This window comes from Amblyomma mixtum, chromosome 3, assembly GCF_055824585.1.
Source record: "Amblyomma mixtum isolate Tamu chromosome 3, ASM5582458v1, whole genome shotgun sequence".
Taxonomy (NCBI): domain Eukaryota; kingdom Metazoa; phylum Arthropoda; class Arachnida; order Ixodida; family Ixodidae; genus Amblyomma; species Amblyomma mixtum.
The window spans coordinates 392,302,951-392,330,903 of NC_143014.1; the positions used below are offsets into that span (position 1 = coordinate 392,302,951).

Sequence of the window (27,953 nt, forward strand, 5' to 3'; positions counted from 1 at the left end):
TTGTGGCAATTGATCAGGATCAGCTTCGGCACACGCAGCGAGCACAGGCTAGCGTCAACGCTTCGTTCAATGCGGCAACATTGCCGCGCATGACTATCGGCACATATCGTGAAAATATACAAAGGCATCACTCACTTTTTCTTTGCGTGTATCCATGATTTGCGCACAACAACGCGCACGTGCGAGTCACTTGCGTCTTGCGTGAGTCGATGTTGTGGATGCAGGCTTAGGCTTGGCTTGAATTCAAACTGGCCGTTCACAATAATGATGATGATGACTTTGCGGTCGGCGTGTGATTTTATGAGGCACGGAACGATTGATTCTATGAAAAACAATTTTTTATTGCGAAAATGCAAACTATTTATCGAAATTTGTCTACAAGCAATACACAGATGGGCCCCAAGCACACCAGAATTCAAGCCTGTGGCTCGGGCTCTTTCGCCAAAGGAAAAGCTAGCGGCATGGCTAGCGGCACTGTTTACATCATGGAGGGCTGGAAACGATTAGCAGAAATGTTAAGCACGATAACATCATCGCATAAAAGAACGGCATTCGTAACTGCGAGACACCAGAACCCAACGATTTTCACAGGGCATCAACCAGCAGCGATGCGGGTTGTACGACGTTGCATTACCCGTGCCCGAATCGGAGCAGCCCAAACTTTTTTCTGTGTCGTTTGCACTTCGTGCGCAGCAAGAACGTCTTTACATTAAAAAGCCTGCATGAATGCGCAGCATTCTGAATGCGGTTACTCTTGTTTCCGCGCGCAGAAATTTGCGGACGAGGCTTGCTGTCGTTAACCAAACAAACCTTTTCTATATGAGGTTGTCAAAGGGAGAGAAATTGTTCAGACTAAAGACTAGCGCCGCGCAGTAATGCATCTGGAAAACTAGGACAGCATAGAGCTATATATTAGAATTCAAATTACATGCATTATTTTGCTGGTGATTTTCATGCATGCGTGTTCGCAGATATGTCCTCGAGAGGACATTTTGAGGACCACGAACCCACCCGTATGACCTGAGGACATCGTTCTGAGGACGTTTCCAGGACAATCCATCCTAGGACATTATGAGGACATATTGAGGATGTTTTAGAAGCCTTGAGGACATTTGTACCATTTGAGGACGTCCTCAGGATGTTTGGTGTTGTCTGGGATATGACCGAAACATTTCGAGAATCGACAGACGAAAAAGAAACGGGCCAGGATGTTACATGACATTATATGACGTCGTCCAGAACATACGCTCAGCCGAGTACAAACTTCTGGAAGGGTCGCTGATGCACTGGCTAGACTATTTATGAATATGAAAAGCCTCCAAAATAACTCTTGATTTTGTGCTTTTACTTCTGCCTAAAAGCCGCCGCGGTGGCTGAGTGGTTATGGTGCTCGGCTGCTGGCCCGAAAGACGCGGGTTCGATCCCGGCCGCGGCGGCTAGAATTTCTTTGGAGGAGAAATTCTAGAGGCCCGTGTACTGTGCGATGTCAGTGCACGTTAAAGAACCCCAGGTGGTCGAAATTTCCGGAGCCCTTCACTACGGCGTCTCTCATAGCCTTAGTCGCTTTGGGACGTTAAACCCCATAAACCAAACCAAACCAAACCAACTTCTGCCTAAAACTTTGATTCTTTGAACCGTGGCGCGCAGCTGCACCCCATTACCTGCGAAACTAGATTCGCAAGCTTATCTTGATTTATCAAATTTTGAGCATGCTCCCTTAAACGGTCATTGATGCAACGCCCTGTCTGCCCAATATAGCACTTTCCACAGGACAGGAGGATCTTGTAAACAACTCCTAAAGCACATTTGACAAAGGCTTCTTCATGTTGCTTTTTGCAACCGCGCTCACCATCACCGCAGATGCGGGGGCACAGCTTCGCCAACTTATTTGGCGTGGAGAATACAAGAGGCACTTAGTGCCTGCTGGCCACTTTTTTGAGATTATGTGACACCTTATGAATATAAGGCATCACCTCAGGTTTGGGCTTTGCGCGTTCAGTTGCAGCCACGTTTCGTCGAGGGCAAAACTTCTTCAGGAGGGTTTCGGCTACTGCCGTAAGGACCGAGCAAGGGAAGCCTGCGGCCAAAAGCCTGCGCACCTGATGGTCGAAACTGCCGTGCATCTCGTGTGGACACGATTTCCGAAGCGTGGATTCAAGGCAGAGCATTGCTACTCCTCTCTTAATGGTCTTAGAGTGAGACGAATCATAGGGCAAGAGTTCCTTTTTCGCGCGTGGGAAATACGCCCAACAGGTGTGTCCCGCACCAAACCTCAACCTCAGGTCTAAAAAGCGTATCTCACCGTTCTGGGGAAGTTCATGTCTAAAGGTCAGACCTTTACCGTGCTTGTTAAAAGCTCTTAAGACATCACCAATGGAATCCTCAATGGTTGAGTTAAAAGGGGCTTTTAAAAAGATTAAAAATCATCGACATATCTAAAAACCTTTAAAATCGGGCCTCCGATAAAAGCGTGCTGCAAAAGGCGATCAACATAAGCTAAAAAAATATCACATAAAATAGGAGCCACACAGGACCCTATGCAAATTTCGTTGCGCAGCAGAAACGGCTGTTTGTCAAAAAGGATAAAAGTGGTTTGGTTTGGTTTATGGGGTTTAACGTCCCCCCCCAAAAAGGATAAAAATAACACTCAAATAAAATTCTAAAAGCTTTAAAAAATCGTCAAGAGACACACCTGCTGAGGACCGAAAAGAAAGTTCCCCGGACTATTCAATAGATTCCTTCACGGCGACCAGCAGTTCCCAGTCAAAAAAAAAATGGAACCAATAAGAAATTTCCAATTGGAACCAACTGTAGCCATTTGGACTTCCCAATTGTGTTTTTAGCCCTCCACCAATTGGAGCCAGTAGGTGAGACCCATTACACACAATGTGTCCAATGGGACATACCAACTGGATTCAATGTGTCTGACCCACTGCATACGTTGGGTCCAGTGGGACACACCAATTGGACCCAATGGGTCGGACCAACAGTATACAATGGGTCCAGTGGGACATACCAATTGGACCCAATGGGTCAGACCCACAGTGTACAATGGGTCTAGTGGGACACACCAGCTGGATTTAGTGGGTCGAACCCACAGTATGCAGTGGTAAGTGGGACACACAGTTGGACCCAATAGGGCAGACATGAGTGCAATTGCACTGAATTAGCTTCAGTGAGAGAATTTAACTGGTGAGACACTGTGATCAATAGGTCTGACCGATTCAGTTTAACTGGTCTGTCCTACTAACCAATTTGTGTCCAGTGAGCCTGACTAGCAGAATACAGTAGGTTCTGGAATGGAGGGTGTACTGTTTACATTTGCATTCAATATAAACACAAGAAAACAGTCTGAAACAATCTATTCATGGCAGCATACAAATATACAAAAGCAGTGGGGGTGGAGTGGGTTAGGGAACAAACGCGAGTTAATGACATCCTAGTTGAAATCAAGAGGAAGAAATGGGATTGGACAGGGCATGTATGCGAAGGCAAGATAACCGGTGGTCCTTAAGGGTAACGGAGTGGATTCCAAGAGAAGGCAAACATAGCAGGGGGCGGCAGAAAGTTAGGTGGGCGGATGAGATTAAGAAGTTTGCGGAGATACGGTGGCTACAATTGGCAAAGGACAGGGTTAATTGAAGAGACATGGGAGATGCCTCTGCCAAGCAGTGGGCGTAGTCAGGCTGCTGCTCATGATGAGTGCGAAGCAATCTTCATGGCAGAAAAAAAAAGCCGTGATGCCTTCACTGCTCTCCTCTATGTTCCTGCCTGCAAAATGAAACCAAAACAAGATTACGGTAAGAAAAAGCAAAAAAATTAATTAAAGCACCAGTTTCACTTGGCACAAAAGCGAGACTACCAAACCTGACCAATACTCATAATAGAAAATTACAGACTTAATTATAAGCCTTCTACTTACAGTCACCCTCCAGGTGGGCAGACTGTTGTGATACTCATGAAAAGCATGCTAGCACCATTAATGACAAAACTGGACGTCTAGGTACAAAGCCACGCAAAGTACAACATGAATTATACGCACTTGTTGGCCACCTTCTCAATGTTGGCAAGTTTCTCAACGACATAATGGTTCATCTGCTTCGTAGCCAGGAAAAGCATATGTGCCGGTATTCCCTGTTTGGCCAGGTGCTCCCTGTAGCATTCTGTTTCCATAAAGAGAAACTGCACATTATGAACAATACAAGCAACAGGAGACTCAAGAGTTTGGCAATGCAAGTATGCTGCCTTGCTTCTACAGCGCTGTATGTAAACTTCCAAACTGTCATAGTAGAATGCACTGTACATTTTTGAAGAAGCAGTTTGATTGCATATTGGCCATACACTTGTGCTTATCCTTTGTACATAACCTCACATTGATGAATGCACTGTACATTTTTGAAGAAGCAGTTTGATTGCATATTGGCCATACACTTGTGCTTATCCTTTGTACATAACCTCACAATGATATTTCCAACAAATACAAGCACTTATTCTATCCAATTCTTTCAACCACCTTTTCAATTGTAGGGGTGTGCGAAAAGTGGTTTTTTGATTCGAAGCGAATTCGAAGCGAATAGCAGTTTTCTTCGAATAATTTCGAAGCGAATAGCTCGAATAGTACTTCTGGCACTAAAAAAGGCTGAATGACAGTAGGCATTTCCAAAACCATTTATTTTCTTAACACACGGTGCCATTACATACTGCACTGAGGCTTTATTTAAAACCGTGCTTCAAAATTTTAAGAGAGCACCTAAAGTGAGTTAAGAACAATTTTTACCGGTTTGGTAATAAAAAGTTGTAACACATAAAAATACTGCCTGCTTTCTAATAAGGAACTACAGATAAAATACAAAAAATGACAGTATAACAGAACGGTGCCAGTAGTACAACCAATAACTGAAACCATAGGAGTAACTGCACTACACTGCAGCAAGAGCACTGAGAACAATAATGAATTCTGCACTACCGGTGACCAGTGGTCGAACGGGTCGAATGTCCAACACTGAGCTAGGCAATCACGTTCGGTGCACCGACTTGCCACTTGCGTTGCTTGCGTTTCTATAGTTTAGGATCCTCACTTCTTGGCTTGGATTGCGCCTTCTTTTCGGTTACGCCGATGGGACTGCTGCGTCCAAAGATGCTAAAATGGAACATAAGCTGACCGGACCTCCTAGCAGCACTGGCAGCATCGCACCATCGCGTATCCACAGCTCCCACAGCACCGATAGGTTGGCCGTACTGTCGGGGACAGAGCGTTCAGGACGCGCCGCCCATGGCTCAAATGCATCGCCATGCACCTTGCGGCCGGAGATTGGCGCGTCTATTTCGCTATCCGAGGGGTGCTCGCATGGAAACGTCGGCTCTGCTCTGTCTCCCTCGGGTTTAGTGCGGAAAACTGGCGCTCTTCCCGGCCTATGCCGTCACTCTGACAAGGCCTGTCGCACGATGCATTTTATTTTTTTTGCATTTCACTAGCAGCTCGCGGCTGCTGTTTGCCGGAGCGTTGCTTCGCTTATCAAGCTGAAGGATCAGAACATCCTGTTTATCTTGGCTGCGTGTTTATCTTCGTATCTATCAGATAATCTTTTCCGCATCTCTATTGGGAAAAAAAGAGGGGGGGGGGATGAACGCGGCCAAGCGATGCCCGCGTTCGAATACTTGCGGCGTCCGAGCTCATCGATAGCGTCACCGCCAGCCAGAATATATAAAGGGTTCGCTGACAATAAACTGAGGTTTCTTGTTTTGAAGCTTAGACGACTGTCGGCTGTGTTCTTCCTTCATTGCGTCTGCCTCGACCCGGTGGCAGCGACGCGGCTTATGGCAGCCTTAGTGCGGAGGTTCGAAAACGGCCAGAACGCAGGATCTTTCGCAAGAGCGCGTCGCCCTCACATTTCTTTCGTTTGTCGCTGGGTTCGGAACCCGGCCTGATCGTGATTTGCGTATTGACTGACCCCCGAGCGTTGAAAGCGCGATAAAAAAAAGCCATCTATGTGGCAACACTCGTAACCGAAACCACATAAAGCAAGCGGGCAAGCGTCCCAGTAACACTATTCGCGCGAGACGAATACTTCGAAATTTCGAATACCGAGAACTCGGTGCGAAGCGAATATCGAATACTGTGCTATTCGATCGAATATTGGAAATTATCGAATATTCGCACACCCCTAAATTTAAGTGCAGTAACAATGCTGGCCTCATTTTGCATTTTGAAATATCGAATCTGGCCAACTGAAAAATCTGCTTCAGCACTTGTGCTTCAATTTCTGCCACAATAAGCAGAAAAACACAAGCTTTGAGGAAGGCAATGTTCAAAGGATTCTCACGTACCGCTCATAACAAGCGCAAGCAGTGCAGCAAGAAAGAGAACAGATTAAAACTGCCCTAGACAGCTGTAAGTACTCACCGTGCATTACTGTCACTTTTAGTAGCGTTTACAGGCACTTCCTCTCACAGTCCGGGTACTTAGGGCTATGTTTGCCTGTGAAAATGACATATTGCAGAGTGTGTATATATATATATATAAAAAAAACAGGAAAGGGCTTCTTAAAAGCATCATCTTTCCAATAGTCAAATAGTGACATTGCTACCTTGAAGGGAACGACCCCTCAGTGCTGCTGTGCCCCAAATTGCCACCAGGAGCTCCTATACAAACATGCTGTCTTTCTCCAACTGTTTGATTCTAATCCAAGTGTTTTTAGTGATGAGGATCCCCTCCCCGATGTCAACCTGCAGATATAAAACAGCAGATTTGTATGCATTCTATGCACATCATTAATTATACTCTATCATCCAAAGTGCTTGAAAAGGAGTATTTATGTTAACTTTTGCAGTCTTAAATGCAAAATAAATTTGCAAAACAAATTATGCCAGTTATTTTCAAAAATGAACGAAGATGTCAGTAGTTTGCAATTGCTTTGCAGAAGTAAATGAAAAGTGCATTATTTCAGCACACACAACACCACCTCCAAGCAATGAGATACAGCTATTCATGCCTATTTTCCAAGTCGACAACTGCATTAAACTTTGCCCAGCTATTATTATTCATTAATCCATTATTTAAGGCTTTTGAGAAAGCATCCAGGTATACCATGTCATCTTGAGTTTCAAACAGAGGAGAGTCCTCTGTATTGTAGATGGCAGCAGTCTCTGTAGCTGGAGTGGCGACTGCTGCTGATACTGCTGAGGTCTTCCTCTCAGGAGCTGGAGTTAGATTTTTCAGGGCTGGGATATTATAGAAAAGTATTGAAACAAGCACAGGGATACACATTAGTCACTATAGTGCACACATATGAATATATCACATGCATGAAGTAGCAAATGTAAGCTTTCACAGTGAAACAGCTCTGATGTCACACTGCCAGTGACTTAATATCGTGCACTATCAAGCCACACCCTTGTGTCTTCATATGCCCACTTCCTATCTTCAATAAATACTGCTTGTCATCGACAACCAGCCGCACACAAGGTTTAAAATATCTATAGATATTTCTGCTGCCCAGTATACACATCAGTGGTGGCCACTGCTTTTCAGCTTCATTATACGAATCCAGGGAGTAAAACTTGAGCATTATTTGTTGACCTCACATTCAGACAGAAATCAGACGAGACTGTGCAGTTTTTTTTTCGGACATGTTTTCACTGCAGGAACAACTGACTAAGAGTATCGCTTTGTCTTCAAAATTTTATTCGCTTTTTATAAAAACTCTAGGAAGGGCAGCTTGCACAAAGATACTAATCACTAAGTCGGGCATCAGTTACTTTTGTGCCATATATTACGATTTCATTGCATACATTACAGTCTCCACATCGAAAATAGGTTTTTTTAGGAAAGGAAGTGACACAGTAACTGTCTCACTTATGCAGATGGACACCCGCACCACGCTGTAAGGCAAGGGATATAAAGGAGGAAGTGAAAACGAAAGAGATGCCACAGGGGAGGTCTCCGGAATGATTTCGATCACCTGGGGATCTTCAATGTGCACTGACATCGCACAGCACATGGGCACCTTCTGTGTTTCTCCATCTAAACGCGGCCGCTGCGGTCGGGTTCGAACCTCGGCACTCCAGTTCAGCAGACGAGCGCCTTAACCGCTGAGCCACCACATGCACCATTTCCAAATTTGTGCCAGATATGTCTGCCTTTGTTTTTACACTCGTAAAGCATTCAGTACCACAGCTGCAGTGCCAAACCCCATGGAATAGCTTCGTCTGTGTGGGTAACACTTGTTGCAATCATGTTACCAAAGCATCCCAACAGTAACTCTTTTGTAGCCACTCATTTCTAAAATGTATTGGAATGAAGTTACATCTAGACAACAAGAACCAATGAAACTAATTAGTACTAAAAAATCAAGACAACCTACCAAGCTCATCTATTCTCGAAATCACTTTCTCCTGAAGTCGCTCATTGAGGCATCTCAGCTTTTGAACTTCTGCATCTTTCTCTTCAAGCTGCTGTTTCAGGCTTTCAATTTTCATTAATGCATCCGAGAGTGCCCTCTGCTGACTTGTTTCTGAATGTGTTTCGTTAAGTTTTTTTTTCAATAGCCTGCAAAACACTGTCTTTGCTGGTGTGTTTCCTCTTCTTAGGTTGCTATAAATGGACAAAACAGAAAAAGGTTACTCAGTCTCACCGACCAGAATATGAGTCCAATGGTTTCTGTAAAAAAAAGGAGGATGCATATCACCTCACGTTCTTCTTCACTCGCACTGGAATCCACAATTCGCATGAAACGGACACGCTGTTTTTTACTTTTTTCTCCACATCTGCTTCAGAGTCTGAAATGTTTTCACAGGGGCAAAAATAAATTGCAGGCAAAAATATTTACGGCTCTTAGATACTGCAACATGTAAAAATGCACAAAGTCTCATTTGGATTGTGGGACTGAATGGCCTCCCGGACATCTGGTGTTCTCTAGCTCCACTGACACTACAAAATACAGCACCAGATAGATGCACTTGCTAGTAGTACAGTTATTGGAGAAAGAGCACACATGCATTACTTGCTTCGCATACTAAAACGAAATTACCGTATTTTCTGGTGTAGAAGACACGGCTTTTCTTCAACAATCTTGCTGGTGCGCCCCATACAAGGGTGCGTCTTATACGCAAATTTTTCGGGGTTTTTTTGCGAATTCAGAAATTACTCACGTTCATGCTGAAGCTTTTTTCACTGAAAAAATATCGCTGCCAATAACGCGGTTGTAACACGGTCAATACTTCAATACGAGGGGCCGCCGTGCGCAACTTCTATTTAGGTGAACTTTATCATGAAACAGCGGGGATAACGACTTCTGGAATCACAAACTGGTGGCCATTTCGGAGGCTCCAAGCAAACGTAATGTGAAATGCCAAAAGATGGCGACAATTGTGCTTCTCGCCATTATCAAGACAAGCCGACAACTGTGTTTCCTCTGAGTACGTAGTGCGAAGAGAATGTTTCAGCCACGTCGCCTCCAGAAATGGGCGAACCTTTTTATAGCGCATCTGAAGATGAAGACTTTGAAGGTTTTAAGTAGAAATAAAATGTTGTTGCGGACAAAGTTTCTTCTCTGCAGTCTTTTATTGTGTACTTTTTCATGCATATGTGCACCCAATCCTGTTACGGCCTCAAAGAGAGGCCAACAGTATGTAATAAATAAAATAAAAAATAAATATGGGAGAGCTCTTTCGTTTTTCTTTCTTTTTTGCTAAAGCCTGGGTGGGTATGGCGTGAGTGTTGCCTTTTTCTATCACTTAGCGTTGCTTAAGAATTTCTCACAGGTACGGTGCATTCGCGATGGTCGCACCAGCGTGTTTAATTAAGCCTCACTAGCCTAACTGGGGTGCGTCTTATGTACCAACTTTTTCAGTGACAGCCTGCATATATGGCGGGTGCGTCTTATACAAGTGTGCATCTTATGCACCGGAAAATACGGTATGCATCGCATTGTTAACGACACAAAATTCCTCTAATATTCACTTCTGAAGGGGTGAACCTTGATTTGGACATGCTTAGTAAACTATAAAAATTTCAGTTAAGAACCGATTCTTAAAAGTGTACCCGCGGTTCGTCTCACAACTCTATATACTCAATGAATTCAACTTTTGACCAAGGTTTAACCTTTTTTCTTAATTCATCAAGTGCATCTAGGCCTAGGAGGCTCGGGATGAAATTGTGGATACAAGGATTCCTTCCTCAGTATGGCCCATTTTTCTTGTATTACCTTAGCAAGCAGAAAAAAAATGAAGTTATTTGACCCAATTTTCACTGCATATGTGGTTATCAAACAGACAGGCAAATACGGCTTATGCACGCAACAAAAGCAGCTCCATGACATCTTAATTTTACAATTAAGGCCTGTTATTGCCCTCGCGGTCGGCCGCCTGTGTTTTCATACAGTTCTAGGGCAAAAGTTCTGCATTGTCTCGGTAGCTAGCAGATTGGTATAACAGTGGATGGGGGCTTCAACTGTTTTCATTGACCTGCTTTGCCTGACAGAAATTTTTTTTTTAGTGAACACAAATCCCACAAACTTTTATCCATGACCGCACGTGCAGCATAGCTTTTCACGCAGCTTAATCAGTTGCCAAACACAGACAGATGTCGACACCGTTGAGTTTTGTGGCGACGTGTGCACAATGTTTGAATTATCAACGTATTCACTCATTCACACTACGCTATCTGAGACTCTAGCTGGTCGATCGTGCGACCACTGCACATTGAAATATAGATAGTTGCAACGCTAAAACTTTAAACGCCCACCGTAAATGCTTCTCTCGGCTGAACTGCTTACTTATTCGTGCTGAAATTGTCGCAGAGATTGTGCACTACTGTCCTGGTTTTTCAATACCAAGTTTGAATGATGTACTTTCCTGATTTGATCAGAATTATAACCGTCTGTAGCATTGGCGGCAGATAAGCAACTTTCGCATAGTGCGCGTTTAACGTTGAAACAGTCACTGTTTATATTTGTTTCTCTGCGGAGATGCAGTTGAAACCCCCCATGTGGATGACAAAAGTGATAGTTCGAACTTACCTCCCAGCAACAGTACTCTTGCACGATAATCGTAGCTCCCGTCATATTCAATCCATTTCACAGGATAGTAGGCTGGCCTGAAGTCACCATCATCACTGGCCTTATATCCCCTGATATAGTCAATGGGGACTATAGCGCAACGCTTATCATCTTCATAGCGTACGTACGCGTGCGTACCCATGGTTCTGCCGGCCTAAACGATGGGCACGAGACTGCACTAACATTTTTCGACAAAGCGACCGCCATGGCTGGCCCCTGTTACGGTGGCGGTGGCGATGTGGATAATTCCAAATCGAAGCGCCAAACCGGCCAAACTTGCTAAAGTGTTGTTGCTACACAAATTTGAATTAAACCATGGCTTTATTTTTATTCCACGTAAAAAATTTAGCTTCTAAAATTTGCACTTAGTATGTTTTTGAATGGCTAGTTTGGTTGGTTTGTTTATGGGATTTAATGTCCCAAAGCAACCCAGGCTATGAGAGACGCCGTAGTCAAGGCCAGCCGTAGCCGTACCTGTGGCTTGCGGCATGTTTGCGGTAATTTTCTGGAAGATACACGCGTTGTTCCTATAAAGAAAGTTCGGAAGTGCAATGGAGTGCCCAAAAAAGAGGCAGAAGCGAGGACAATATAAAAAGTATTTAAATCCCGATGAAACCTTCAAGCTGCCGAAACTGATGCGCTCCTGGTACAACCGCGAACTTGCAAACAAACAAGGCGTGAGTATTGAATGCATACCACATGTGTCTATCATGTGTGCTTGTGACCGCCGCGCTTCTGCCCACTGATCCTTTAAACGTTGTTACAGGAATCTTCTACAGTGGACAGCGGCGGTACTGCAAGAAACAAGCCTGTCAGTTCACAAGCTGCTTCAGGCAGGTCTTCGACGCTGTGCGGCTCATATCATAACGTTGCAAATGTCGACCTTCATGACTCTAGGTCGCAATCACCACAAGGATTCATCAGTATAAATGAGGGAGAAAACATCCAACCATGCTCCTCCAGTGGCAGGGAACACTCCGCGGTTGGAGCAGCGCGCAGTCCGGAGGATGAGCAGAATAAAGCTGTGAGAACACCATATATATATTCTTTACGCGCCATGCATGAAGTGGCATCGGTCTGAAAAAAAAAAGTAATAATAATGAGCTCTTTCTTCGTTGGCGTTGCATAATTCTCCTCGCAGCGCCGCCCCTCCTCCTCCGCTCTAAGGGTGTGTTCCTCGTATTTCCTCGTTTTCGGTTGTTTACTGGATGTTTCTATTGCACTGATCGGTGCACCTTGTTTGAATTATTCGTACCAGAGGAAAATAAAATTGTGTACAGTTGACCTACTGCTTGCCACTGTCCTAGAAGGAATGAATCCAGCTCTCAAAAAGTCTACAGAGAGAATAATGATGCTGCATCTAGTTAGTTTCATTCCCGCTGCCTTTGCTCAAAGCATAAATTAATTTCTTGCCTTTGCCCTCGAATGCAAAATACAACACTTATCCGGCAGTTCCTGAACATGGTAACGTTTTCGCGGTATGAGTGCAAGTTCAATGCGGGAACCCCAAGTCGCCGCTACGAATAATTCAAACAAGGTGCACAGATCAGTGCAATAGAAACATCCGGTAAACAATGGAAAATGGAAAAATACGACGAACACACTCTTAGAGCGGAAGAGGAGGGATGGCGCTGCGAGGAAGGTTATGCAATGCCATCGAGAAAAGAGCCTAATAATGCGTATCTTGCCAAATTTTTTTAAAGGCACTTTTTGATGTTTTTATTTGTTTTTTATTTTTTCCCCCACCTGTATGCAAAATGTGAGAATGAGAATCCTTGTCTACAGCAATTGAGCGTGTGCTTGAAGCGAAAGTTTAATGCAGCTGCTTTGCTATATCGGTGGCAGGGTGCTTGTGCCTGCATGGTTTATGTGCATGTCGATCTGGCTGCACTCAAGCTGAAGTATTATCTCTAAAATTGAGATTTCGCTGCCCTTCATCAGCACAGCACCGCTCGAGCATTTGAGACATAGTAGACCTCTGTGGTATTTCTTTTAGCTTGCGCCTGTTTAAATGTTATTGTTTTGTTAGCACTGGTTGCTATTGCCAAGATGGATGTGAAGGTCCAAGGTCCATCAACCTGCCATTCTTGTGTATCATACAGTTTGCACAGGTGTCATCGGCCGCCATGTTTCAGACTACGTTATATAACCTACATGTCACAACCCGCTCTGGTCTAGACTGTGAAAGCTAGAATTAGCGCTGAGAGGTGGTGCTCGTAATGTCCGTGAGTGCACCACATATAAACTTGTATTGCTGGAAGAGTGCATCCTGAATATTGATAGTGAATTCCTTATGTATGCAGAAACGTCATGCCACCAGTGAGAGCACAAGCCAATATGCAACTGGTGCATTTGTCTCTCTCTTCAAGGACATGCTGTCGTTAGTGCTAACTGTGGCAGCAGGTGATATGCTGTTAATGGTTCTGAGGTATGCACTTAGGGCAAAGTTAACATATAGTGCTCCGCTGCGCCTCATTGATATGATAAATGGTTTTTTAACCACCCTGTCCTTCCCCAGTCGAAGCACACGATGAGCAAGCTTTTGCAAAGCACTGGGACAAGTATGAGCTTCCATTATTATTGCCCACACTGCACAGTATATGTTGGCGAGGCAGTAGCAGACATTCCCCTGGAATGCTCTGTATGTGGTCATTCTTGTGGGTCATCTGCCATGGCAGATGCACCCTTTTTTGTGCTATTAGACCTTCCCTCACAGTTGTGCAAGGTGTTACAAAATCGCAGCTTTCTCGACCTGACACAGCCACTGCAGTCAAATGGCACGTTGTGTGATATTTACGATGGTATCATGTACCAGAACTTTGTTGCTAAGCTACAAGTCAAGCTGGGCACAGAATCAGCTTCACATTGAATGCAGATGGGAGCCCTGTATTCAAGTCGAGTGGTACATCAATTTGGCCTATTCAACTTATCATTAACGAGCTGCCACCGACAGAAAGAATGAAAAATTTGGTATTGGCAGGTCTCTGGTTTGGAAGAGACAAACCGCATATGGGCATCTTTCAGGGTGCCTTTGTGGAGGTTTTGAACAAATTATCACAGGAAGGATTTGAACTTGAACATAAAGGCAAAAAACAAAACTTCAAGGCCTTCTGCATTTGTTGTGCAGTTCATTCTGTGGCCAGGGCCCCCATGCAGGGTTTGACACAGTTTAATGGATACTACGGCTGTAATTGGTGCCTGCATAGAGGGGAGAGGGTTGGGAGGTCAACAAAGTACCCTGTAGAAGAAGTAGACACTGCTGAAAGGAGCGAGGAGCAGATGGTTTCAGACATGGAGAGGGCAGTTGTAGAGGAGAGACCTATTAATGGCGTAAAATCTTTCTCCACACTCATCAACTTGCAGCAGTTCAATATAGTGTGGAGCTTCGTTCCTGACTATATGCACTGTGTGCTGTTGGGAGTGGGGCACCAGTTTCTGAACATGTGGCTTTAGTCAGCAGGCTCTCCATTCTACTTAGGTCGCTGTCAGGCTGCAGTAGATGAATTGATGAGCATCGCACCTCCCAGAGATGTCAAGCGCACACCAAGGTCCACAAAAGAGAGGCGATGGTGGAAGGCAAAGGAATTCGAGAACTGGGTGCTCTTCTATAGTGTGCCTGTGCTGGATGGCATTTTGGACAGGAAGTACCTGCAGCACTGGGCATATCTGGTGGAGGCTTTGCATATCCTGCTGGAGCACAAGATGTCATTTCCTGCTCATGCAGAGAGTCTCCTCCTGGACTTCCATGGCCGCACTCAAATCCTTTATAGAAAAGCAAGTATGACTTATAATGTGCACCAGCTTCTCCACATTGGCAAGAGTGTACGGCATTGGGGTCCATTATGGGCTCACTCTGCATATCCCTTCGAGGCAGGGAATGGCATCTTGAAGGAGGTTGTCAAGGCTGCCAATGGTATTCCTCATCAGCTGTGTCGTGTGCTGCAGATTGAGGGAGTAGTTGATACATGCATGAAATTTTCTACCCATGAAGGTGCTATTCAGTACTGTGCTTCACTAGATGCAGTACAAACCAATAAAAGTGTGTTCATCTCTGAGGGGTTGCGCTTCTTTGGCCGAGGAAGGCCTTACGTGCCCTCTGCCAGCAGTAGCACCTTAACTGAAGAGCTACAGGTAAAAAACAGTGTTGAATATGCTCACTTATGTCAAAATGGTCGCATATTCACTGGCGAAAGCTATGCCAGAAACAAAACGACAAATAACTCCGTGGTGCAGTTGCTGAATGGCACTTTTGCTGTTATTGTAAGCATCATTAGCTGTGGTCCCACGTATGCTCTTGTGCGCCCAATAAAATGCAGTGCCGTGAAGTATGGCACTGTTGAGTTGAACCACCTGTTCAAAGTTCTTTCATTCACAAGGGACCTAAAACTTGTGCCATTTTCTTTAGTGAGCAACATTTGTGTATTTATGGATGTAGGAAGTGTGTTTCTTTCTCCTATACCTAGCTTTTACAGTTGATTGCTTATTGCTGGTTTGGTTTGATTTTTGTGGTTTAATGTCCCAAAGCGACTCAGTCTATGAGGGAAGCCGTATTGAAGGGCTTTGGACAATTTCAACTACCTGGAGTTGTTTAACGTGCACTAACATCACACAGCACATTGGTGCCTAGCGTTTCGCCTCCTTAATTATTGAGCTACTTTGGCAGGGGCTTATTGCTGGAATTTAACATCCTGCAACTGAGCGATGATAGAGGCCTTAGTGTAGGCTTCTAGATTTCAAATAATTTTTCATTTGGGAATTTTATTTTGTTGTAGCATTGTACAGATTGCGGGCTATGTGTCCCCACTGCAGTCAAAAAATGACCTGAAATGTCATGCTCAAGAAGAAAATGCTTTAGGCACCATGCTGCCCTGTAGGATCTAGTGTCTGTATAATGGAACAGTGTACCATAAGACAATTACAATATCGGTGGTAGTAAAATGGGCAACGAAAAGGTGGAATTTGAGGCATGCAATGAAAGACCAAGGGTTCTGCAGAACCCATTGTGAGAACCGCTAAGATTAATACAGTTCCATTGTACAAGAGTTGAAATCAGGCTGAAATGTGATCCATTTAGCAGAGCATCACAGTTTATTCTGTATTGTGTAACATGTTGCACACTGATTAGGTTAGGTGTAATTGTGAAGTGTCTTATATTTTAACTGATAGATATTTACATGCTGAAACCTATTCTCTGAGCTGTAAGGTACAAGTGTTTTGGAATAATTTTCAAACACTTTGCATTTTTTAATTTGAACTGGTATCGCAACACAAACGCAGTTTTGTGTTTCATCTCCACTGAAATGGTGCCACTGCTGCTAGTGTTTGAGTCCATGACTTCGTGTTGAACAGCCATATACTGTGGCCATTGAGGCACTGCTGCAGATGTGAGAGTTTGCAACCCAACACAGTGTTGCTAGTGTACTGTGACGGCATATGGTAGTAATATTGTCCCAAAGCAATGCTGGGTTTGATATATGCTATGACTAATGACTGCCTCATATTACTTCAGAGCAAGGGCTCTGTAATGTGCACAAATAGCAATCCTAGCAGACTCACAAGAAATACACATTGCGTTTTTCAGATATGTGTTGTCGCATTGTAAGCTCTGTCGAATGATTCCTACCAACTTTCTGTCCTCTCAGGCATATTTTTTCATCATTTAAAGTGAGTGTGCTTGTTAAGTACTGCAGTGGGATGCCTCAGGGACTACACTACTGCAGGAAGGAAAAGCATGTTACATAACTTCTGGAAAATATTTTTGATTACTTTCACACACAGGTTGTCATTGGACTCTAGGAACTGTTGGCTTTCATCTCAGTGAGACTGAGTTGCATAATTTGAACTGAAATGCACATGAACTTTTTGGTACTCGGCCTCTATGTGATTGGATGTCCATGTACTAGATTAATATTCAGTAGGCACATATCAAAGTTCGTATTACGACTTGCAGGTATATTTTTCATTGGGGTAGAATTCTTATGCCAGTAAGGAAGCATTATTGCGATTGTATTCGAATGTTTGTGTTCTAAGTGCATATCTCAGACCATTTTGACCTTCATGCCTTTCATCAGAATGTGTGGTTTGCTTGTAGCCTTCCTCTGTGTGCAGTGCACTTCACCTATACTTTGCCCTCCTTATGAAGTAAATAGCCAGAGACAGATTTATGAGGCATGTCCAGAAATTAAACATACAAAGGCCAAATACCATAACCGAAGTGAAACCTAATTGCTAGTGCACCTGATTTGCATTTGGCCGAACTATGAGTTTGACACATAATGTCCTGAGTTGCCTATGTGCCACAAAAGCCAGCACAATACATTTGGCTGAACTATGTAGATCGACAGTCATTTTTTTTTTCATGAACTTCTGTTTTGACGAGAATTCACGGCACCACTTTGCCACATTCTCCTGGCTCGTTCAAACAACCACACAAACTTCTGTGAATGTCCACTGGTGGTTTGCCCCTTGTGTGCAGAAAGCATATCATGGATTGCAACTCATATTTTTAAGGATCAATGCAGGCATTCTGAATTCTTGCTACTTGACCAGACACTGGCAAACCACTGAAAACTGGCGGGCAGTAGAAATCGTGTGGTCCAAGGTGTAGGGGCAGTGCTGGCACCCCTCAGCTGTTTTTGTAACTTGGTGGCTAGCACGCAGGGTATTGTCACTTTCCAGACACTCCTCGTATAGTCTTATAAAGCTCACTGCAGTGGCAATGGAGGCTGTCCACCCAATGGCATCTGCTGCTTGGTGATATTCCAGTTCATCCCACTACACTGAGACACCTGGCAGCCACATAAAATTTCACACTAGGGGGTTTCATGATGGCATTGGTTGGTAGGCCTTTTTTTGAAAGGCATTTGCAGCTTTGTTGTCGAGTTGTGCTTGGCTCTAGCAACTCTTACAGCATATGTGTGTAAAGGGAGGCAAGGGGGTAGTACGTCTGCCATGAGTCTTGAAACATTTACAAAAAGAATGGGGGCCATTGCAGCTCTCTCATGGCAATCTCACTTTAGGAGGGGGCTTGCCTTCCCCCTTCCCCCTGCCCCATTGCCTTAATTTGTCCCTGATGTCTTCATGAAAACGGTAGACATAGTGTTGATAAATCCAGCTGTAATTTTCATTATTTCAATGTGGGCAATTTTTGGGGTGCTGTATGTTTTTTATCTTGATGCTGTATGTATGTTTTGCATCTCTGAAAGTCTTGAGTAGTGTTTTTGTTTCATAATTTTTTATGCTTTGTCGTGATGTTTTTTGCTTTGTCATTTTTCTGTTTTGTGAAAATGTATGAATATGTGAAACTGAGCTGCATGACCTTTGTGGACACCATTTTTCAGTTTTTCTTTAAAGGGACTATGCAATAAATTAATTGCGATTGCGTAAAGCAGACGAGAGATAGGCATTCCACCACTCGTCACCCCAGCGCAAGAATTTTTGAGCTAGCATCACTAACAGTGAAATTATAGACAATTAAAAATCGCACTCCTCCTCTCCCCCCCTTAACTCGTACCTGCAGAGCATCAAGAAAAAAATAAAGAAAACAGCTCTGGGACTGGGCCCCGCCCATGAATACGTCATTCGCTGACGTTCGGTTTGCAACTTCAGGTTGTCGCACCCAGAACCCCAGCAGCAGCATTGGCAGCATCTCTCCGACCTCGATCTCTTTCTTCGCCTTACTGGATCGCGGTGCATGTCAGATTTCTTTTCTTGTCACTGCGACAAAGGCACTGCAAGTGGTTCCCGAACTCCCGACAGAATGAGGCGGCAGGGGTAAATTGAAAACATGTGTGAAGGCAATGCCCTGACTTGCGCTTGCCTGAGGGGGTCATGCGGCAGCTCAAGCAGATGATTTTCACAGCTGTTTGAAGCATGCCCGTGACGTCGTGGCTGCTGTGGCTCCAGCGAATGACGTGTGGTGGCCTGCAGACGTCACGAGTCTAGTGACGTCTATTTTCGCGATTTTAGCTTCAAAGTCGGTCACTATGAAGACACCAATTAGCCCGCGAATTTTAAAAAGCGAACTTTTTAAAAATTTATAATAAAATGCCGGCTCAGTTTCGAAGCCTCATACTTGGTGTGAATGATTCTTAGCATCATTTCTAAGTATTGAAAACATTTACAAGTGAATTTTAATTCATTGCATAGTCCCTTTAATGTGCAAGTATGTCCATCATTTTTGTAAATGCAGTTCTGTCTTACGGAGCCAAGCATGATTAAATAAATTCATGCTTTGGTCACATACATGGTTTGTGAAAACTGGAAAATAAACAAATGTATAATCCTTCTAGAGTACTTACTGTGATTGTGCTTTATAGTTTATTTTAAAGATTGCATGAACATTTAGCTGATATAAGAGGTAAATCAAAATCATGTTGGTAACATACAGTTCGAAGACAGGACGAAAGAACAGATACAACACAAGCACGTCTGTGCGGTTACCAACATGATCTCGAACAAGCAAGCCCAATTCCCCAATCTTATAAATCAAATCCTGTAACTGATGTGCCTTGCATCACCAACAAGTACACTTATTCTGGAAAAAAAATTCATTGTTGCTTCATGTGATATGGGGCTTAAGTACTAAAATCAGATATCAATTTTAGGAAAATGAATTTTGATGTAACATCCATTTGAAATATTTAGCCTTTTTAACCTCAGAGGAACTGCAAATGGCCAACTGTCTCGAATTCATTCAAGACTGTTTGCTTCAAAAAATTTGCTGAAGGAAAAAAATGCTGTACTAGCAAAATTGACAAAAAAACAAAGGAAATTGAATGATAAATTTGAAAATGAAATGGCTTGCACTGCTGGGTGTGCAGTTGGAATGTGGCAAATAAATTAGCAATGACTAATAAACACTGTCTAAATGCAATGATAATTCTAACTGGAACCAATTGGGACATCCAAGTAAAGTGAAATGAGCATTCCAATTGGGTTGTCCACTTGGACCGCCTAATTGGGATTTGAATTCCAATTGTAACCAATTGGACCACTGCTGTGTCCATTTGGGATGACCATTTGGAAAGGGCATTCCAATTGGAACCACTTGGACTGACCATTTGGCCTGGCCAGTTGGAATGAGATTTCCAATTGGAACCCATTGAGATCAATTGGAACCAATTGGAATCCCAATGGGTCAACTGAGAATGCATATACGGCCCGGTGGTCAGTCTGGAGGAACCCTGACACATCTTGCGACTTTTTTGTTAGGAAGGGGTCGTCAACCTTAATCATTTTAATGTTTCAGTCATATATGTTTCGGTCATATCCCATCCATATCTTTTCCTTTTGTCATTTTCATGTTCAGAGTTATTTACCTTATCTGGTTCCCATGCTTTCTTCAGTGACATAATGTGAGCTTAGATAAGTGTGAGCCATCTAAAACTGTTAAAGTTGCCTGGAGCCGCCCGATTGTGCGCATGCGTGTGAAGACTGTAAATGTGTTTCTTGCATTTATCAATAAATCAGTTGTTAGTAGCGCTCCGTGTGTGTCGTTTCCTTTCTTTGTGTTCGTCTTTTGCACTGAGCCAAGTGGTAACTTGTATCGTAGCAAGTTTTACAATGGTACTTACTTAGTTGAGCCGTGCATGATGCGAAAACGTAATCGTCTGCGTAGAGAGCGTTGAATCAAAACCTGCAAACGCCGTTTTTTCGCTGAAGGGCGGCAGTGGCGCCATCTGTTTTCTGCAGTGAAAAGTGTCACAGGCGCCGAGGCAAGTGTTGCATGAAGTGCGGGCCCTTTGAAATATGCCGTTCCGGCATTTGCGTCTGTTTCAACTGAAGTGCTTCCAGCATTTTCGGCTAACTGAGCGTAAAAAAATATCTGAACAACTGGTTTAACGAGGCTCTACCTTTCACAGGATATTATTTGCAACGCTCGCCTCGGCACCTTGTCATGACGCTTTCCACTGCAGAAAACAGAAGGTGCCACTGCTGCCCTTCAGCGAAAAAACGGCGTTTGCAGGTTTTGATTCAACGATCTCTACGCAGGCGATTACATTTTCTTATCATGCACGGCCCAACTAAGTAAGTACCATTGTAAAACTTGCTACGATACAAAAGTTACCATATTGTGCAAGCTCTATGTGCAGTTTCACCACAAACGAACAAACGGTTGAGGCGGGAAAATTTTTGAAAGTCTTCACGATAAAAATGCACAGTACTGTATACAATAACTACGTATTCAGCTAGCAATAAATTAAAGCGTTTCAGTTGTAATTAAAATATATCAGTATGTGGTATGAGTATGCACAGACGTAAATTAGTTAGGACAGACGAAAAAGAAATGAAAATAATGTGTCCCTATACACATGCAGAGAGAGCCAACCAGAAGTTCCAGCCTATGACTCGTGCAGAAGAATCCAGTGCACAAGCATAACAAGCAGGACGTAACATGCTGCAGTGCTGTAGCTTAATGTACAGACACCAAGACGAAGTTCACCGCCTGACTCGGCTAACCTTTGGCATGTTTGCGTCTTGCATCTTTTATGGCATGGAATGTGTGCCATGCCATTTTCTAGTTACTTGATTTTTTTTAGATAACAATTGGGGGAATGGGACCAAGATAGGTTGAGTGTCAGGCGGAGAGACAAAAAAAATTTGCAGAACAGTTGTGGCCATTGTCGGCACACAACAGCAATAATCTGAGGTCATTAATTCAGTTTTCTGCGATCTGTGTAATCTAAAATAAGCATGTGTATAACTAGCTCCTAAGACAAATAACCAAGATAATGCACAGTGTGTGTATAAGAAACCACAAGTGCTTTTCTCTGTGGCATTATATTGTACCTACCACAGTGTCGGGCAATTTACTGAATGATAAATTGCAAGCAGTTCCTGTACTGTTGCATGTGTCGGCAAGCGTTAAGGAACCCCACATAGCGCAATATCATCTGCCGGCCACTAATGTGTTTTTCATAGCTCATGTGTTGCTTTGAAGCTTGAAACTCAACACTTTACAACTTCCAGAAGGAAACATTGCTAACACGGCTACTATTAATAACACATTGTCATAATTTTAGAACGCTTGTATTCCACACTCTTACACTTTAACCAAGTCCCATCTTATGTGAACTGATTTACACGTGTCATTTTTCTTAGTCTTAGAGAGGCGTCTTTTTTGCGAGCTCGAAGCCATGTATTGGATTTAAAAAATTTGAGGAATGAATGAATGAATAAAACACTCTTCTTAATTTTTACAGAGCCATGCACCTGAGCTAGCCTGTTTTCCTGGCCATAGATTCCAGACATTACTATTTTTCCGAAGACCACAACAGTGTGCAACAGTTATTACCATGGGTTAGTAAGCCTAAAACCATGCATGCCTCAACATTTGCTTAAGTTTCATAACTTTAATTTTGCACTAACAACAACTGTTCATGGACTGTTTCCAGCAGACAGGCAGTCATTAATTATTGATTTCTATGATTTCTTGAGTGGCTGTGTGGCCATATGCTTGTCAGAAGGGAAGAAACTAGCCAAAACAAGGGGTTCGCTGTCTCCTTTTGTAAGCTGCTGGAGTTCATGAGTACCGGGAAAACTCTTTAACCATGATAAACTGAGAACACCTGGTCATAATGATGCTCAGACAAACAAGTGTCACAATACTTCCAGAAAGGAAACTTGCATTTCGTAAAAGAAGAAATGACGCAGGAGCAAACGCAATCAGTGCAGTACATGTGCAATCGGAGTATAATTATAAATAAGCAGATACGTAAATACTTATATCTATAAAAAATGTATACTGCTACAAAAGTTCAAAAGAGGGCACCTAAGCAGTAGGCAGCAATACAAAATCAAATGTTTAAATCATCTACTAATACGATTCATCATGAATATAAACAGTGAATTTATGCGTATTTTTTACAGGAGCACAGTGTTTCGACTTTGTTTCTGTGCTTTTGTTGACAAATGAGATCTACTATCGAGATGGAAAAAAACGTGAACAACGCAGCGCCTACACTCTGTGCTGTTCGAATTTCTTTTTGTTGCACTTTTACCTGAGTGGTAAGAAAAAGACGTCAGAGTCATCCTCCTGTAAGAAAAGAACAGTAGCGCAACCAAGACGAACACAAGAGAGGACCACACAGGACTAGCGCTAGTCCTGTGTGGTCCTCTCTTGTGTTCGTCTTGGTTGCGCTACTGTTATTTTCTTACAACATGCACCATCTGGCCCAACAAAAAGTTCTTCTAGAGTCATCCTAGAATGTGTTACAGACAACCCTAGCATCTTTTTGCTTTGAACGAAGTAAAAGCGAACAGCACCTGGGCTCCAACCTGTTTGCGTTTCTTTCCATTGCCCCTGTAGCAATGTAGCTATGTGTGGCAGAATAATTTAAGAAATTTAAGACTGCAGCCTAATGAACAGAAAAATAGCCTGCTGGTGTGGCATCCTTTTAACCAGATTCTTACATACATTCGATAAGTGGGCATAGTACATGATTTCTTGTCTGAAGGTGGAATATAGTTCCGTTATGTAATTTAGACATTCTTCAGAGGTTGCAGCAGTTGACTTGTATGGTTCTCAGGAATACCATTCTCCTTGAGTAGTGTGAAAAATTGGTGTTGCACATAGAGAGAGCTACCGTATGCTTCAAGGAGTGTCGTCTCACAGGTGCACTCTGTAGTCCTCAGGTGAAGAAAGCTCTTCACAAGAGTGCCAGCAACATGGTACACAACATTTCCGTATACAATGCAGGGGGATCTCATGAAGACACATGCACATCGCATGAATTGGAGCCTTGCTGCCTGCTGTGGCTTGTGATTGATGTGTTGCTTGGTGACAACAATGCGGAAACACTCTCCCATTTGGTAAGCAATGCATATGTTGTTAGTTCACTGTTTCGTTGACAAAGTTTGAAAAGTTTCCCAATCCAGATATCTTTTTGAGAGCGGCCATGGATTGGTACACATTAGATGTCTCATTCTAGCCATCTTTCTGATGCAATATTGCAAAAAAGGTTTGCAAAGGGCCTTGCTGCAATTGATGGTTGAAAAGATGAGTGAATTAAAAGTCTTGTTCTTGATCATTCCACAGCACGAGCAAGGCTTTCATTCCAATCTGCCAACGTTTGATGGAGTGCAGTTGCTTGTCCTGAGGGCAACCAAAACGCTATTGGGCAATCTTATTTGTGTATTTGTGCATTTGTGCACGTCTTAAGGATGACATGGTGTTCCGAGCCCTCAGTTATTGTGTACCCCGACTTGTTCTGCTTTTTTGGGGCTGAACTGTCCATGCTGTCAAAAGCTTATCCACCTTTCCGCGAACTCTGCTGCCAATTTGGCATCGACAGGAAGCTCCTGGATGGCGATGAGTGAGGAGTGACACAGACATGGATTCACTGAACACTTGCATGGCATACTCAACTCTCATGTACACAAAGGGCATCCTGAAGATGTGTTGTTCTTTTAGTTTGCCAATCTTCTTTTGAAATGTTGCCCCGCCGCGGTGGCCCAGTGGTTACGGCGCTCGGCTGCTGACCTGAAAGACGCGGGTTCGATCCTGGCTGCAGCAGATGAATTTCGATGGAGGCGAAAGTCTAGAGGCCCGTGTACTGTGCAATGTCAGTGCACGCTGAATAACCCCAGGTGGTTGAAATTTCCAGAGCCCGTCACTATGGCGTCCCTCATAGCTTGAGTTGCTTTGGGACGTTAAACCCCAATAAACCAATCTTTTGAGGGGGCGTGGAACCGGCGAGATGGCGGTGACACTCACAAGTTTTCTACTTCTCACGCAGGTGTTTTCGGCGAACATTTCGGCGGCGGTCCTTCCTGAAGGATTTCTGTTCGACGACGTAGGCCCGGAATTGGTCGACAGTGGTTCTTCGTGTACGACTGCGTTGAGAACTTCGAATTGCAACAGTGCCTAGCCAGTGACGAATTTGAACATGTGTTGATTCCGAGCTGGCAACATTGCCAAGTGGGCATCAACGCTGCCAAGTGTCGGCTACAAAAGCATCGGATCAGCACTGTAACGATGGGGCGTGGAACCGGCGAGATGGTGGTGACACTCACAAGTTTTCTACTGCTCATGCAGGTTGGTCTTTTTCACCCTTTGAAACCATCGAGCTACATTTTGCCGGTTCCAACCCAAATGCTTTATCTTACTTTTTCCCGTAAGCCATGTGGTTTTGTGTTGTCAAATCGTCTTTATGTTAAGAGGCATTTTTCAGTTTTTCGTAGCCCAGCGTTTTATCTGCTGATATTGTTGCTTTGTGGCGGGGATATTGAGAGTAACCCTGGCCCAGCAACAGCTGAAGAAATTCAAGAGCTGCTGAATGGTCAAACCACAATTCTTTCCAAGTTATCGCAGCTTACCAGGGATGTGACTGACGCAAAAGCCCGGCTTGTTGCATTGGAAACTAAGCTAGGAAAAATTGACGCAATTGAAATAGCCCTAGCCAATGTTGAAGATCAGCAACGAAAAGATCATGAAGTTCTGAGAAGCGTGATTGCAAAAATAGACGACTTGGAAAATCGTGGCAGGCGTAATAATTTGATTTTTTACAGCTTAACTGATTCTGATGCCAGTGAGACGGCAGCCAAGTCTGAGGAGCTCATAAGTCAGTGCACTGAAAAGCTGGAATTGTCTTCCTTGTCTATTGAATGGGCTCATAGGCTGGGTAAATTCTCCGAAGGAAAAAATCGGCCTATCAATGTGCGCTTCAATTCCTCTAAATACCGCCAGGCTGTGCTCGCAAAGGCATTCAAGCTCAAGGGATCCAGTGTTGCTATATCTGAAGACTTTTCCCGTACTCTCCGTGATAAGAGAAAGAAATTATGGGATTATGCCAAACAAAATGGCGAAAAAGGCACGAAAGCAGTTCTGAAATATGATACGCTTCATTTGGGTAGTAGCTGTTTCCAATGGGACAGTGAAGCCGGCACCGTACGGGAACAATGACCAACTACTGTTCATTCTGCGATGTGCCCAGTCAGCATTTTGTCAATCAATTGCCGCAATATAAAAAATAAAGTTGATGACTTTCACTTTCTTCTTCGTACCGTCCAACCGGCCTTTGTTTTGGGAACAGAATCGTAGCTCGATCTGACTATCTCAAGCGTTGAAATATTTCCTGACACGTACGAGTGTTTTCGTCGTGACCGTTGTGCACGTGGCAGAGGAGTGTTTATTCTGGCCCATAAAAGTGTCCCATGCGCTCAAATGGAATTCTCTGATAGTGAAACCAAATTGATTGTGTGCAAAGTAAGACTGCCGAACGGGAAAGCAATGGTTCTTGGGTCATTTTATAGGCCTCCTGGTCCTTCTGTAAAGCCGCTAGTTGGCTTATCTAATTTTCTTGAAACTATTAACAATGAATGCCTTGTTTTAGGGGGGGACTTTAACCTTCCGGACATTGACTGGTCAGCTGACGAACCAATAGATATAGCTCGAGGGAATCTATACTCACCTTTTTTTGACATTTTAGATTCGAACATCTTTTGTCTGTATGTGCATGAGCCATCACAAACGGATGGAACTGGTCACGTACTCGACCTCTCGCTGTGTAACGTGCCTGATGTTGTATGCAATGTGCAAGTGTTGCCTGGTTTGAGCGACCACAATATTATTGTAGCAGATTTATTAGTTCACTATGTGAAGGTTGCAAAACCACCTAGGCGAAAGATTTATGTCTACAGTAGGGCCAACTACGAGGCGATTAGCGATGCTTTTCATTCATTTTTTCCAACTTTTGATGAACTCGGGGATAACTTAAATATAGAACAGCTATGGAATACTTTCAAACAGAAACTGTTTGAATTACATGAAGCTTTTATTCCATCAAGCATTATATCAAGTAGGAGAGCTAGAGATAAACCCTGGTTTAACATGGAGTTACGTGCCCTTGTTCGCAGACAGCAACAAATGTATCGAAGATACAAGTCGTCTAATTAGCCAGAGTGTTTGGCCTTGCTGAAAACAATAAAAAATGAATTCAGACAGAAGTCTCACATCGCTAAGGACTTGTATTTTTCGAATCTAGGAGAAAAACTTGTCAGAGATGCCAAAGAATTTTGGAGATATGTGAAGCGTAATGGTAAGGATGACAGCTCAGTACCTGCTCTGGAAAATGATGAGATAATCATCCATGATGATGAGTCTAAAGTTGAAATGTTTAGCCGTTATTTTTCATCTGTGTTTTTGCCACCTAGTTCACATTGTCTGTTTTGCATTACCTCTTGAAATAGATTGCATGCCGGAAGTTAATTTTTGTGTTGACGGTGTGCATAAATTATTGAAGGATTTGAACCAGGCTAAGGCTTGTGGCCCTGATGACATTCCTGCCGCAATTTTAAGGAATTGTGCGGATACATTATGTCTGTATTTCACCCGGCTGTTCCAGAACTTCCTTAATGAAACCGACTTGCCTGCTGACTGGAAGGTAGCGCATGTCGTGCCCATACACAAGAGTGGTACGCGAAACTCCATTCAGAACAACATACCCGTTTCTTTAAACAGCATAACCTGTAAAATTATGGAGCATGTAATATATAGTTGCGTTATGGCCCATCTCACCAAACACAGTCTCCTATGCACTAGTCAACATGGTTTCAGGCGTGGATTTTCCTGCAGTACGCAGTTGGTAGAGTTTGCTCATGATTTAGCATCGGCGATTGATAAGCAACAAGTTGTGGACTGCGTTTTCTTGGATTTCCGTAAAGCATTTGATGTTGTCGCGCACAGTGTTCTTCTCTCAAATTGAAAGCGTATAATTTGGATTGTAAAGTAATTGCGTGGATTGCAGAATACTATCTGTCGTTACGAAAACAGGCTGTTGTTCTGAACGGTATTTCTTCGCAGTATGCACCAGTTACGTCGGGAGTTCCCCAAGGCTCAGTATTGGGACCACTTTTGTTTTTGCTGTATATTAATGATATTTCAATTGGCATACA

The 27,953-nt window shown here is 43.4% G+C and overlaps 2 long non-coding RNA genes and 1 pseudogene across 2 annotated transcripts in view; 2 read left to right on the top strand and 1 right to left on the bottom strand.

Moving 5' to 3' along the window:
* Positions 1-27,953, top strand: part of LOC149357185 (uncharacterized) — a 64,091-nt gene that overhangs the window by 19,125 nt on the left and 17,013 nt on the right. The window contains exons 2-4 of the long non-coding RNA XR_016291792.1: positions 22,262-22,358; positions 23,758-23,870; positions 24,797-25,095. This is a non-coding gene — a long non-coding RNA (uncharacterized LOC149357185). The remainder of the gene's footprint in view (positions 1-22,261; positions 22,359-23,757; positions 23,871-24,796; positions 25,096-27,953) is intronic.
* Positions 3,110-5,414, bottom strand: LOC149357186 (uncharacterized). The gene is made up of 3 exons (XR_016289886.1): positions 4,967-5,414; positions 4,043-4,163; positions 3,110-3,771 (listed from the first exon to the last, which is right to left on the bottom strand). It is a non-coding gene; the product is annotated as an uncharacterized LOC149357186 (long non-coding RNA).
* LOC149357187 (uncharacterized) lies at positions 13,107-16,445 on the top strand (annotated as a pseudogene).